Raw genomic sequence first — 13919 nt, forward strand, 5'->3', positions numbered from 1 at the left:
CAGCGCCACCCGCTTCCCACTATAATATAATATAAATTGATAAAGTTATAAAGTTATATTTATTTATAATATAATTTGATAAAGTTCTGTATGAGACAGAGAGTGCTCTGCTGTAAGCCTATGGCTTTGTCTCACGTACAAGTGAAAGTGCAAAAGTTCATCAAGAAGTTTCAGGTCAATATCTTCTGGGTATGTTTCCATCAGCAGTTCAACCCCTTGCTGAATTTCTTGTCAGATTAGCAAGAATGGAAAACAATTGTGCAACATCACTGTACACAGTACTTCTTTTTAAATTGGCTACAGGTGCATCTAATAAAGGAATCAGATTGAAGAACTTTCCTTCTGTTCTACCTCAGTGGGGACTTTCCCTTCGACAAAGTGTAGGAATGAGTAGGTAACCTAAGGCCCGGGGGCCCAATCGCCTTCTAAATCCGGCCTGTGGACAGTCCAGGAATCAGTGTGTTTTTACATGAGTAGAATGTGTGCTTTTATTTAAAATGCATCTCTGGGTTATTTGTGGGGCATAGGAATTCATTCATCCCCCCCAAAAAAATATAGTCTGCCCCCCCCCAAGGTCTGAGAGACAGTGGACTGGCCCCCTGCTAAAAAAGTTTGCTGACCCCTGGTGGATCATGGCAATGAAAATAATGAATAGAGTTGGGGCAATAACACAACCCTGTTTAACACCTTATCCTACTGTGAATGGTTCAGTTTGAGATCCATTGTTATCTGCGATTGTTGCTGTCATATTATCATGGAGGAGCTGAATGATGTTTACAAATTTATCTGGGCAGCCAGTCTTCAGAAGGACAGTCCACAGGGCGTTACGATTTACAGTGCCGAAAGCCTTAGTCACGTCAATAAACGTGAAATACAGGGGATGGTTTTGCTCTTCATTTTCCCTGAAGCTGTTGAGTGGTGAAGATCATGTCCACTGTCCCCCTAGAAGGCCGAAAACCATTTTGGGATTCAGGAAGGGTCACCTCAGATATTGTTAAGAGACGGTTTGCTAAGATCCTTCCAAGAATTTTGCCAGCCGCAGCTAATAGAGAGATGCCTCGATAGTTTCCTCAATCAGTTCTGTCACCTTTTTTTAAAAAAAGAGATTGATAATTTTGGCATCCCTAAAGTCTTCTGGGATCGCTTCTCTTTCCCAGATTTTTTCGATGTGCATGTGAAGTTGTGTAACTTCAATTCCACCCACTTTGAAGATTTCAGCAGGTATCCCATCAGGTCCACTGGCTTTGTTGTTTTTCATTTGGAGATACTGCAAGCTCATCTCTAACTTGTTTTTGCAGAATTTGTGAGAGGACCTCAGCAGCTACGGGGGAGTTGCGGTTAAGGAGATGTTGGTAGTGTTCTTTCCAGCGCAGTGCAATAGCTTCTTTATCTTCTAGAAGTGTGGTACCGTCTGCTGAGAGTAGGGGGCATATGCCATGATTTATTGGCCCATAGATGGTCTTTGTGGCTTTAAAGAAACTCTGTGCATCATGAGTGTTGGCTAAGTGCTGGATCTCTTGAGCCTTTTTTATCCACCAGTGGAACGAGTGTCCCCACTGTGGAAGGATGTGTGGATCCAGAATTGGCCTCCACAGTCACTTATGGACTCATTGTTAAAACCGTGTTTATGGAAGAAAATCTTACTTGGCTACGAGTGATTGCCAAAGGAAAAAAGAGAATAAAAGAATCAAGGATTTTATCCTAAACTTACCAGTATCTCTTGAAGAAAGTACATCAGGTGCACTTCTGTCATTTCTTTGCCGTTCCCTCACTCTTTCTCTCCTTGTTTTGTGGTTAACATTTGGCAAGGTGGCTTTTGCTTGTTTTTCAGGCTCATCAAAATCTTCTCTAATTTTCCTTAAAAAATCCAGAAGTGAACTGTACAAACTTGCACAAGAACTCAATAACAGGTCTGATTTCTGAAGGGCTTTGCTGACCTGTGAAAATGGCCTACATAACTATCAAGTGTCCCTTATTTGAAGGGACAGCCCCTTATTCCAGCGCCATGTCCCACTGCCGTCTCTTATTGATGGATGCCCCTTAAATGTACTTAAATGATGTCCCTTAAATTTCAAAGGAAGCAGCTCCTCTCCCTCCCTCCCTGCCAGCCAGGGAGGAGGGAGGCTCCAACTGTGTTGCTTGGCTGCGTTGCTCACCCAATAAGAAGTCTAAGAACGACTGGGGGGGTGGAGTTTGCATGCCTTGTGTGTGGCTTGTTAATGCAAGTGCAAAGCCAGGCCGGGGAGCCATCTTAAGTTGAGGCTGCGTAGGCCTTGTGGTGCATGTGATTCAGATTCTATTCAGTTAAACCTCTGGTTACAAAGTTGGTTGGACAGTGTTCTCGAAGCTACCAGCATGAGTTTGACCAGATTGCAGGAGGACAGGAAGACTGGAGTGCCTGGAACAGGTGAGGCTGCAGATCCCTTATTTTGGCTGCTGGTCCCTTATTTTCAAGGCTGCTGGCCCCTTATTTTCAAATCTGTAAGTTGACAGCTATGATGGCCTAGCACATAGGTCCAAAAATGCACCATAAACACAAATTCCAGTTCTTCCATTTTCTACAAAAGATTGTTAGCTTGAAGTCTGGTCTCCCCCTTCCCATTAATGTCAAAGTAGAAATGACTGAGGGCATTAGTGTTAGCACTGTAACTTTCCAAAACAGCTTCTGTAGCTTTTGCGTGTGCATCCCACCTAGTGTCTGACAAATATTTAGGCACTTTTGAATCAGGTGAAAAGAAGGTATAAATTTCATTGATAATGCCAAAACAGTTCATTGCATCAAGGCAGCAATCCACAGCTGAACAGTAGTGGGCAGAGCGGGGGAGACTCCATGGTCAGAACACCAGACTGGGCTTTTAAACAAAGAACAAAGATTTTATTGACTATTTATAAATAACAGGCTTTTAAACACAAAAAGGCACGTTAAATCAAACACAGAAAGGAAAATGCCACCAGGCACACAAAAAAGAAGACAAAATGCAGTTCCTCTGTCCCTGAACAGATCCCTATACTTATTTTCCCTCGGGAGGAGGTCCAGTTACCAACCTGTAGCCTGGCCTCCTGCCTTCTGCAGGTAGCTCTGGATCCCTCTGAGGATCCATTCCCACTGCTGTCTTCCCTGATCCCCAAGGCCTCCCTCTGCCTGAAGCTACTGAAGGTAGGTAAAGGTAAAGGGCCCCCTGACCATTAGGTCCAGTCGCAGACTACTCTGGGGTTGTGGCGCTCATCTCACTTTACTGGCCGAGGGAGCTGGCGTTCAGCTTCCGGGTCATGTGGCCAGCATGACTAAGCCGCTTCTGGTGAACCGTAGTAGCACACGGAAATGCTGTTTACCTTCCCGCCGGAGCAGTACCTATCTACTTGCACTTTGACGTGCTTTCCAACTGCTAGGTTGGCAGGAGCAGGGAGCTCCTCATCACGGGGATACGAACCGCCAACCTTCTGATCAGCAAGTCCTAGGCTCTGTGGTTTAACCCACAGCGCCACCCGCGTCCCATTACTGAAGGTAATGGGGCGCTTTATATGTCCAGCTGTCCTTTGTCAACAAAAAATTGTCACTATTTTTTGTGTTGAACAAAAAATTGTCACTATTTTTTTTTGTGTTGAATATGCTATATTGTAATTTATGGACCTAATAGGTATCTAAAACCAGTGATATTTTAGGGAGCAGGCTAGCAGGTGGGACCCATTACTTACATCATAGGAGCCTACACAACACAAAACACTGTTGCTGTATGTAGGTGGTTTTATTTGTTTTTTATCTCATATTTTGGAAAAGTGCATCTAGGTTTTTCCCCTTTAATTTTTTTTTGGGCCCCCCAAGAGAGTGGGGCCCTAATCTATAGCTTGTTTAGCTTATACATAAATCCGGCACTGCCTGTGGGCAATCTGCAGTGTATGCTGCAGGCACCCGCAGGGCTCTGTGAAGTGTGAAAGATAGACTTCCCTGCCTGGGAGGGGTGAGGCCAGTGCCAGTCACATGTGCTTGCCTTGCTCTGTTCAAGCCAAGGAGGAGGGAAAGAATGGAAGGGACTTGGGAGAGCTTGCTTGCCTGGTCTATCTCCCCCAGCCAGCCCCCCACTCACACTCTCCCACTGATTAAAGTGCAGCACATACCACTACTGACCTGACCCTTGAGCTGGGGAAGGCTGTGCAACTGGTTGTTGACTCTGTGCCTGCTGGCTCTGGAGTCTGTACTCTGAATAGTGGCACCCGGGACCTAGAAGGGGCAGGTATTGTCAGTCCAGCCCCTGCACAGTCTCATCAGGGCTGGCCTTAAGGCAATTGGAGCAATTGGACCAAATTGGCCCCTGTGCACTAGGGCAATCTAGATGAATTTTATTTATATCTCTAATACGCTGGTGGTGCTGTGGTCTAAACCACAGAGCCTAGGACTTGCTGATCAGAAGGTCGGTGGTTTGAATCCCTGTGACGGGGGAGCCAACCTAGCAGTTTGAAAGCACGTCCAAGTGCAAGTAGATAAATAGGTACCGCTCCAGCAGGAAGGTAAACGGCGTTTCCGTGCGCTGCTCTGGTTCGTCAGAAGTGCCTTGGTCATGCTGGCCACATGACCCGGAAGCTGTACGCCGGCTCCCTCGGCCACTAAAGCGAGATGAGCACCGCAACCCCAGAGTTGTCCGCGACAGAGATAAAGTCAAAGACAAAGGTAAAGTCAGAGATCACTTTACCTTTACCTAAGATTCTGCAGACTTTGGCTGTGAACTGGGGCCCCACAAAAAAATTCAGGTTGGGCCCTAGAGTTTCAAATAGGGAGGGGCCACTAGGGGCGCATCAGAAGATGGCTGACAATAACATCTCTCCGACCCACACAAGGTTATTTGGAGGCTGTGATGGGAGTAAATAGCCTCTCTACCCCCCCAGGATTGGGGGGGGGGGCTGCCCTTGCCTGCTGTGCCCTATACCACCCCCGAATTTGTGGGGATGGGGGCACTAGGCAGAATGCCCTCCTGTGGGATTTCGGCGCTCCTGGACGCTGCCTGTGATCCACGCCTCTAGCTGCAAGAACTTCAAAAGAAACGATTAGGATGAAGTGAATGCACGTATTTCAAGGAAGGAGGGGGAGTAAAGACTGCTAACAGAAGAGATCTCTGATAAACAAGACGAGTCGGAAGAACAAGAATTAACCAGATGAAGATACACCAAGACTCGGTATGGCAAAAGGCCTGGATGGGGGAGGGGGAAAAAAACTTTCCTTTCTTTCCTCTATGTGATTAAATAAGAATCCCCACCCTCACAAGTCAGAAATGTCGTTTGAAGGACTTAAGCTGTGGATTTATGTCTGTGTGGAGATAAACTTTCTAACCAAAGCATGCTTTAAGAAGAGCGTGGAATGTATAAGGGCTTTGGAATGACGCAGTTAAAAATACCGTCACCATATTGGGAAATTCTGTCGGAGGACTTAAGTCTGGGAGGAGAAATAGAGAAATAGAGCTGTTTTTATATTGTGGGTGAAACTTCTCAGAGGGACTTAAGAACGACAGTTTTGTGATTAATGATGGAAAGAGCGATGTTATCTATGAATGTATATGGAAACCATCTCGATTTGAGGATTGGATGAACGGAAAAATTCACACAGGATTATTATTGGTGTTTATCGGCTTAAGGAGATTATCAGCAGAGATCACAAAGAAAAAAGAGAAAATATATGAACCTGATGAGATGTGGAAACAGCAAGATAAGACTGGATAGAATTATGAACTTTGTTTGGACTGATTTGGACATTAACGCAGTAGCAAGAAGATGATCAGAATCCCCCTTCGGATCTTGAAATATGGGTCCCCTCAACAAAATTTAAAATTCGGCTTTGTAATTCGGAATTTATGTGATGTGATTTGATTTGATAGATAGATAGATTCTTTATTGTCATTACACAAGTGCAACATTGCACAAGTGCAACGAAATTGGATGCCATCCCTTAAAAACAACAAAAGCAAAACAACAACAACAACCAAACAAACCACATTCCAGCCACACCCACACCAACACCCATCAAACTCCCAGGTCACACTATCGAGTTACAGCATTCAAAAAGGCCACAGCTCTTGGATAGAAACTGTTTTTCAGTCTATTTGTCCTTGACTTGATGTTTCTATATCTCCTGCCAGAAGGCAGTAGTGCAAACAGACTGTGTCCCGGGTGAGATGAATCCTGCAGGATGTTGTTTGCTTTCCTAAGACAACGGGAACCGTACAGTTCTTCCAAAGATGGGAGAGGATGACCAATAATCCTTTGGGCTGTGGTTATGACCTTCTGGAGCACCTTCCTCTCCCTAGCTGTACAACTGGAGAACCAAGCACAAATACAGTATGTAAGAATGCTCTCTATGGAGCCTCGGTAGAAGGACACCAGCAGTCTCTCACTCAGATTGTTCTTCTTCAAAAGTCTGAGGAAATAAATTCTCTGCTGGGCCTTCTTCACCAGAGCAGTGGTATTTGCGCTCCAAGTCATGCCCTGATCGATAGTTACTCCCAAAAACCTGAATTCCGCCACCCTCTCCACCCGTTCCCCGTTGATATACAAGGGCTGAATGTCCGCCTTTTTTTTTCTGTAATCCACCACCAATTCCTTGGTCTTAGCCGTATTAAGAGCCAGATTTGGTTTGATTGGTCGGTTAATAAAAATTATTTTTTTTAAAAAAAGTTTCAAATAGGGCCCCACTGGCTGGCCCTGAGTCTCATAGTTGCTGGGCCTGAGTTGCCCTGCGCTCACATGAAGTCTTGGGTTTGCAATTTTGGGAAAGGGGAAACTGCCCACTGGGGGGCAGGCAGGCTGGGGAGGCCCCCTAGATTTAGAGGCACTAGGCTTCAGCCTACTTAGGTAAACGGTAACCCACAGTGCCACCCGCGTCCCTCAGCCTACTTAGCCTATCCATAAATCCGGCACTGTTCAGTCCACCTCATGGGCATATTGTTATGTTCTTTCCAATTGGAGAATTCCCTGGTTCTCTGGTGCAGAGTTCAGCCACTGCAATTGAACCAGTGGCCACTAGAGGGTGCAAAAGGACAGGGAAACAAGCAAGGATCCCGTTTCAGCTGGCAGGAAGCCAAGAAGTTCTCCCTGTGGCCTTCCATGTGCTTTTTTGCTCGGGTTCCCAGAGTTCAGTTAGGAGTGCCATGGAGCAGGATGCCACCCACTCCGTCCTTCAGCTGCAAAGCCCTCGAGTAACTTGCATGCAAAAGCAGCAACGCAGATGCTCCTCAGATTGGAGATCCCTTTTGCTGAGAGTTTGCCCCACTCTTCAGGTCTTAGCCAATTGCAACTTGTCCCCTCTTTACACCTAGAATGAATATAGAGATAAAAACGGAAGAGAATGACTGCTGGTGCTAATGACACTTCTTTGAGGACCAGCAAAAAGGCCTTGCAGGCTGGGTGTTGGACCACTCTGACTTGGTAATTCAGGACTGTGTAACAAAGAGAGCAGCTTTGTCAGTAGGTTAGAGTGTGGTGCTGATAACACCAAGGTTGCAGGTTTGATCCCCATATGGTACAGCTGCATATTCCTGCATTGCAGGGGGTGGGACTAGATGATCCTTAGGGTCCCTTCCAACTCTTTAATTCTATGATCTATGAAGGCTAGAGCCGGGCGATATATCAGTACATTGTCTGAAACTGGTTTGAAGATTAGATTGTGGTAACAGCTTCAGAATATTGAGCTGGCAATATATCGTGAATCCCTTTTGGCTCCCTGGTCACTGCCAACAGAACAGATTTCACTCCTGAGTGACGCTTGTGCCCTGTAAGGCCACTTGATGCTCTCCCACTCCCTCCCTCCCACAGCCTCAGCAGAGGGAGCCCAAGAAGGTGTAGCCCACCCACCCATTTATCTGCCTGTGCCTTCGCTGGAGCAAGTGGGTTGCCTTGTTCCTCCTGGTTGCTCCTCCCCCTCCCCCCTCCCTCTCCACTGCAATTGACCCTCCTTATTTCAGATGTAGTGATATTTCACTATATCACAATGGTTAGGTAAAGGTAAAGGTACCCCTGCCCGTACAGGCCAGTCTTGACAGACTCTAGGGTTGTGCGCTCATCTCACTCTAGAGGCCGGGAGCCAGCGCTGTCTGCAGATACTTCCGGGTCACGTGGCCAACGTGATGAAGCTGCTCTGGCTCGCCAGAGCCGCACATGGAAATGCCATTTACCTTCCCGCCAGTAAGCTGTCCCTATTTATCTACTTGCACCCGGGGGTGCTTTCGAACTGCTAGGTTGGCAGGCGCTGGGACCGAGCAACGGGAGCACACCCCGCCGCGGGGATTCGAACCGCCGACCATGCTATCGGCAAGTCCTAGGCGCTGAAGTTTTACCCACAGCGCCACCCGTGTCCTGATCACAATGGTTAGCTGGTAATATATCACAGTGTTGAAGAACAGGTATTGCCCAGCCCTAGTGGTAGGGTTCTTGTGATGGTCCTGGCATTTCGGGGGCAGATGGAGACTATAGATTAAGTGGGCCATTGGCCTGTTCCAGCAGGCCACTTGTGGTGCTGTTGTGGAACCTCCAGGCTCAGGGGCACTCTATCTTGATTCCTAGGCTGTTAGGTTAATTAGGTGAGTCTCTTCATATGTCCTTAACAATGAGAAAAGTTATCAGGCCTGCGGAAATTAATCAGTACAGGATATGATCAAAATATGAGTCCAGCGAAAGCATGGCTGAGTGCTGGATCTTTATCTCTCCCAGGTATTCCAGTGATCCTTTCTGCCTACCTTCATTCTTTAGCTCCAGTTCCTGCATTGTAAGGACTACATGGCCCTTGGTGTCCCTGCCAACACCATGATTCATTATACGTTTTTATACAGAGGTTGCACAGCCACCTGTTGGGGATTCTTAGGCTGGCTTCCTTGAATTGCACGGGGGTTGGACTAGCTGACCCTTTGGGATCCCTTCCAACTCTGCAAGCCTATGGCAGAAACACCCCTGCCTCATCAAAGGTACGGCCCATCAGTCTTGCAGAGACCAAGGAGGGTGGTGGAGGGCAGAGCCTGGATTTGGCCCCACTGATAAGACGGGGCCTGGTTCAGAAGAGGGCAAGATACCTAGAAAGGACCAGGGGCTTATATCATGGAGATAAGGGAGGCAGGGCTCAAATCCCTAGATAACTCTCTGGCAGATATATGGCCTCCTGTCCTAGAGCCAATTGAGACAGAGAAAAGCCAGCTGGGTGTAAATTCACAAGTCAGATTCAAAAGTCTCAACCCCATAGCTCAGTTTTTCTTTATTTTGTCCGTTTGTTGCATTTGTATCCCACCTTTGTTTTTTTCCTTCCAAGGATTTTGAGGCGATGTATGTGATGTCCCCCCTCCTCATTTAATCCTCACAACAACCCTGTGAGGTGGGATATGCTAGTGTGGTGTAGGGATTAAGGGTGTCAGTCTGGGACCTGGGTTATTGTTTTGTATGTTATGTATTTTTGCCTTTGCTTGAATAATAATAATGATGATGATGATAATAATAATAATTTATTATTTATACCCCGCCCATCTGGCTGAGTTTCCCCAGCCACTCTGGGCGGCTTCCAATCGAATGTTAAAAACAATACAGCATTAAATATTAAAAATGAAAGGTGAATGAAAGGTGATACATAAATTTAATAATAATAAATAGCAGATCTTTCATTCTGTTTTACGAATAATTTCCTTTTTTTCTTTTCCGTAGTATTTTTTAAAAGAGTATTTTTATTCAATTTTAGCCATATAAGGCAAACAACATCAGAGAACTTCATGAGACATACATATGAAAACTAAACCAAACCAAAAGCTTCTATAACATGGTGAGAGTGCCTGGGAGGACATCTGTTTTGATCATGGGGTAGGTTGGGGTTGAAGGGAGTGTACTTTTGACCGGAGCACAGTTCGACCGAATCCCCACAGAGTTGAATGTCACAGGATGCGGGGGTGGGGGGGTGGGTGGGGAGGGGGTGGGGAAGAGAGATGTTTGCTAACGTAAATTTAGTTGAAAAAACATGAGCTGCTTTGACCGTAGAACCCCTTAAAAGGACATGGGAACTTGATACTGGCAAACAAAATCTTCACAAGAATTGGAATAAAATTTTGAAATCTTAAAATCTCTTTCCAGTTTTCTTCGGAAAAACTCCGTGGAATTACTACGCAGGTATCATTACATTCCTTTGCCAATGTAATCCCCGCCCCCCCATACCAGCTAATTGTTGGAGGGGCTGCGATAAACTTGGAATGTATTATCATGGATGGAGGGAATCTAAGTTGCTGCAAGATTTGACAGAAATGATAAATATTATAGAAGCATAAAATTGTAGAAGGACCCTGAGGGTCATCTAGTCCAATCCCCTGCAGTTCAGGAATCAAAACTAACACATCCATGACAGATGGCCATCCAACCTCTGCTTAAAAACCTCAAAGGAAGGAAATTCCGCTACCTTAAAAAGGAGTCAATTCTACTGTCAAACTGCTCTTGCCATCAGAAAGGTCTTCCTGATGTTTACTCAGAGTCTACTTGCAACTGGAATCCGTTGGTTAAGGTCCTATCCTCCAGAGCAGGCAAAAACAAGCTTGCTCAGTTTTCCATGTGACAGCCCTTCCTTCGGATATTTGAAGGTGGCCATTGCATCTCTCAGTCTCCTCTTTGGCAGCCTAAACATACACAGCTCCCTCAGTCAGACTCCATTTCCACACCCTTAATCATCTTGGTCACCCTCCTCTGCACATGCTTCAGCTTGTCAATATCCTTCTTAAATTGTGCTGCCCAGAACTGGACCAAGTAATATACAGTTAGAAGATTAGGAGAGGTTATGGAAGGAAGGTTTTAACTTCACAGCATGCAGTACGCTTAAAGAAAATGTTATGAAAATGATGTATAGGTGGTATTTAACACCAGTTAAACTGGCGGGTGGCGCTGTGGGTTAAAGCCTCAGCACCTAGGACTTGCCGATCGAAAGGTCGGCGGTTCGAATCCCCGTGGCGGGGTGCGCTCCTGCTGTTTGGTCCCAGCGCCTGCCAACCTAGCAGTTCGAAAGCACCCCCGGGTGCAAGTAGATAAATAGGGACCGCTTACTAGCGGGAAGGTAAATGGCGTTCCGTGTGCTGCGCTGGCTCGCCAGATGTAGCTTGTCACGCTGGCCACGTGACCCAGAAGTGTCTGCGGACAGCGCTGGCCCCCAGCCTCTTAAGTGAGATGGGCGCACAACCCTAGAGTTTGGCAAGACTGGCCCGTACGGGCAGGGGTACCTTTACCTTTACCTTTAAACTGGCCAAAATGTATAGAACAAAAAATGGATGTTGGAAATGTAAGGAAAAGGAAGGTACTCTTTACCATATGTGGTGGACATGTAAAGAGGTAAAAGCTTTCTGGGAAATGATATATAATGAGTTAAAGAAAATGTTTAAAAACAACTTTGTTAAAAAATCCAGAAGCGTTTTTATTAGGTATAGTGGGGAGAGAGATACCGAGACAAGATAAAAAATTGTTCTTATATGCAACAACTGCAGCAAAAAATTTGTTAGCCCAAAGATGGAAACAACAGGAGTTACCAACAAAAGAAGAGTGGCAGATGAGAATGATGGACTTTGCAAAACTGGCGACACCTACGGGAAGAATCCGGAACCAGCGAGATTAAGCATTACATAAGGGCTGGAACAAATTTATATTATATTTGAAAGACAACTGTAAGCAATTAACATCATTAGCAGGGTTATCTGAAGATCTGTAAGGTGAAATTGCTACGTATTCAGGTTGAGTAATATAATATTCTAGGTAATGATATAACAAGGATAGGAAACGAAGCAAAATGTAAAGATGTAAAGTTTAATTTTGTAAACCATCAGATGGGAGGGTGGGAAGTCGTTAGGCTCAGTCGAGCCAAAGAGATAAAACAAGAGGGTACGATGTTACGTAATGTGACTATATGTAAAACCAATAAAAATTATTTATATATATATATAAAAAGAACTGGACCCAGTATTCCAGGTATGGTCTGACCAAGGCAAAATAGAGTGGTACTATGACTTCCTTTGACCAGGACACTAGACTTCTGTTGGTGCAGCCCAGAATAGCATTAGCTCCCCCCTTCCCCCCCACTGCTGCTGCATCACACTGCTGACTCATGTTCAGCTTGTGTTCCATCAAGACCCCTAGATCCTTTTCACATGTACTATAAGCAAGCCAATTATCCCCCATGTTATATTTCTGCAGCTGGTTCTTTCTGCCTAAGTGCAGAACTTTACATTTGTCCCACTTGAAGTTCATTTTCTTAGTTTGGGCCCAGTTTTCCAATTTGTTAAAGTCATTTTAAACCACAATTCTGTCTTCTGCAGCATTAGGTAGGTCTTCCAGTTTGGTGTCATCTGCAAATTTTATTATTATCCCCTCAGTTCATTCATCCAAGTTGTTCATAAAGATGTTGAACAACCACAGGCCAGAACAACACCCTGCAGCACCACCCGTGTCCCCTTTTTTCCAAGATAACGAGGAACCATTAGTGAGCCTTCTTTAGGTTTGGTCTGTCAACTTGCTACAAATTCACCCAACAGTTACCATATCCAGCTTCTCTGGAAAAAATATCATGGGAGACTTTGTCAAAAGCCTTACTGAAATCAAGTTACACTATGTCCATAGCACTCCTCTGATCTACCAAGCTAGTAACTCTATCAGAAGAAGAAATGAGATTCATCTGGAATGACTTGTTTTTGAGAAACCCATGTTGGGTCTTAGTAACCACAGCATCCTTTTTCTAAACACTCAAAGATTTTGACTGTATAAACGTCAAGCTCACCAATTGGTTGTTACTTGAGTCTTCTTCTCCCACCCCTTTTTGAAGACGGGGACAACATTTGCCTGCCTCCAATCTGCAAGGACCTCATCTGTTCTCCAAGAATTCTCAAAGATTATATACAGAGGTTCTGAGATTACATCCGCTCCTCAGGCCCTCATCAGATTTTAATCCATTTAAAGTAGCTAGCTGTTCCTTTACCACCTCTTTTCCTATCTGAGGCTGCAGCTCCGTCCTGGCATTGTTTATTCTGTGATGACCAGGTTGGACAATGCTTTCCTTTTGGGTGAAGACAATTGCTATATAAACTATTATTTGCTGTCCAAAATGAATGTTAATTGAATATTGTTAGGAGTTTGTAGTGGGGGGGACAGACTTCCAAAAAAGAAAAAAAGGTCTGTGTCAACACAAAGGAAACACATGAGCGGATCACTAATATCTGCTGAAACAGAGGTGAGGGGATTGAACCTCAAACCTCTGAGGAAACCTGAGGGAAATGACCTTTGTACTGATGCAGGATGCAACCTCTGAGCTTCCAAAGGTTTGGGGGATGTTTGTCCATCAAGTCAGAACCTGTCTGCCACTGAAGATAATTAAACAGAGGTTGGGTGGCTACCTGCCAGAGATTATTTAGCTGTGATTCCTGCATCGCAGGGGGTTGGACCAGATGACCCTTGGGGTTCCTTCTAGCTGTAGAATTACAATGGTACCTTGGGTTAAGAACTTAATTCGTTCTGGAGTTCTGTTCTTAACCTGAAACTGTTCTTAACCTGAGGTACCACTTTAGCTAATGGGACCTGTTGCTGATGCCGTGCCGCTGCTGCGCGATTTCTGTTCTCATCCTGAGGTAAAGTTCTTAACTCGAGGTACTATTTCTGGGTTAGCAGAGTCTGTAACCTGAAGCATCTGTAACCTGAAGCGTCTGTAACCCGAGGTACCACTGTATCTGGAAAAGAGTAAGGTCATGGGCATCTGCCTCTAGCACCTGTGGTAACACCATCCTACCCGCCCCCCCCCCCCGACAATTAAACACTGGAGAATTGTCAGAAATGCTTCCATGCTCCCCTCTCCCGCATTTTATCTGGTATTAGGTTTCAAATTCCCCAGCTCCTTACAAGCCATGGGAGTTGTGTTTATCTAGCCTGAGGCCACAGCAGAGTGGAAT

At 45.4% G+C, this 13919-nt stretch overlaps 1 long non-coding RNA gene across 1 annotated transcript in view; it reads left to right on the forward strand.

The window, feature by feature from the left end:
- The first annotated feature begins 412 nt into the window (after nt 1-412).
- LOC310669788 overlaps nt 413-13919 on the forward strand; it is a 546967-nt gene continuing 533460 nt past the window's right edge. The window contains exon 1 of the long non-coding RNA XR_014507390.1: nt 413-574. This is a non-coding gene — a long non-coding RNA (uncharacterized lncRNA). The remainder of the gene's footprint in view (nt 575-13919) is intronic.

This window comes from Podarcis tiliguerta (genome assembly GCF_965153285.1).
Source record: "Podarcis tiliguerta genome assembly, chromosome: Z".
NCBI lineage: Eukaryota > Metazoa > Chordata > Lepidosauria > Squamata > Lacertidae > Podarcis > Podarcis tiliguerta.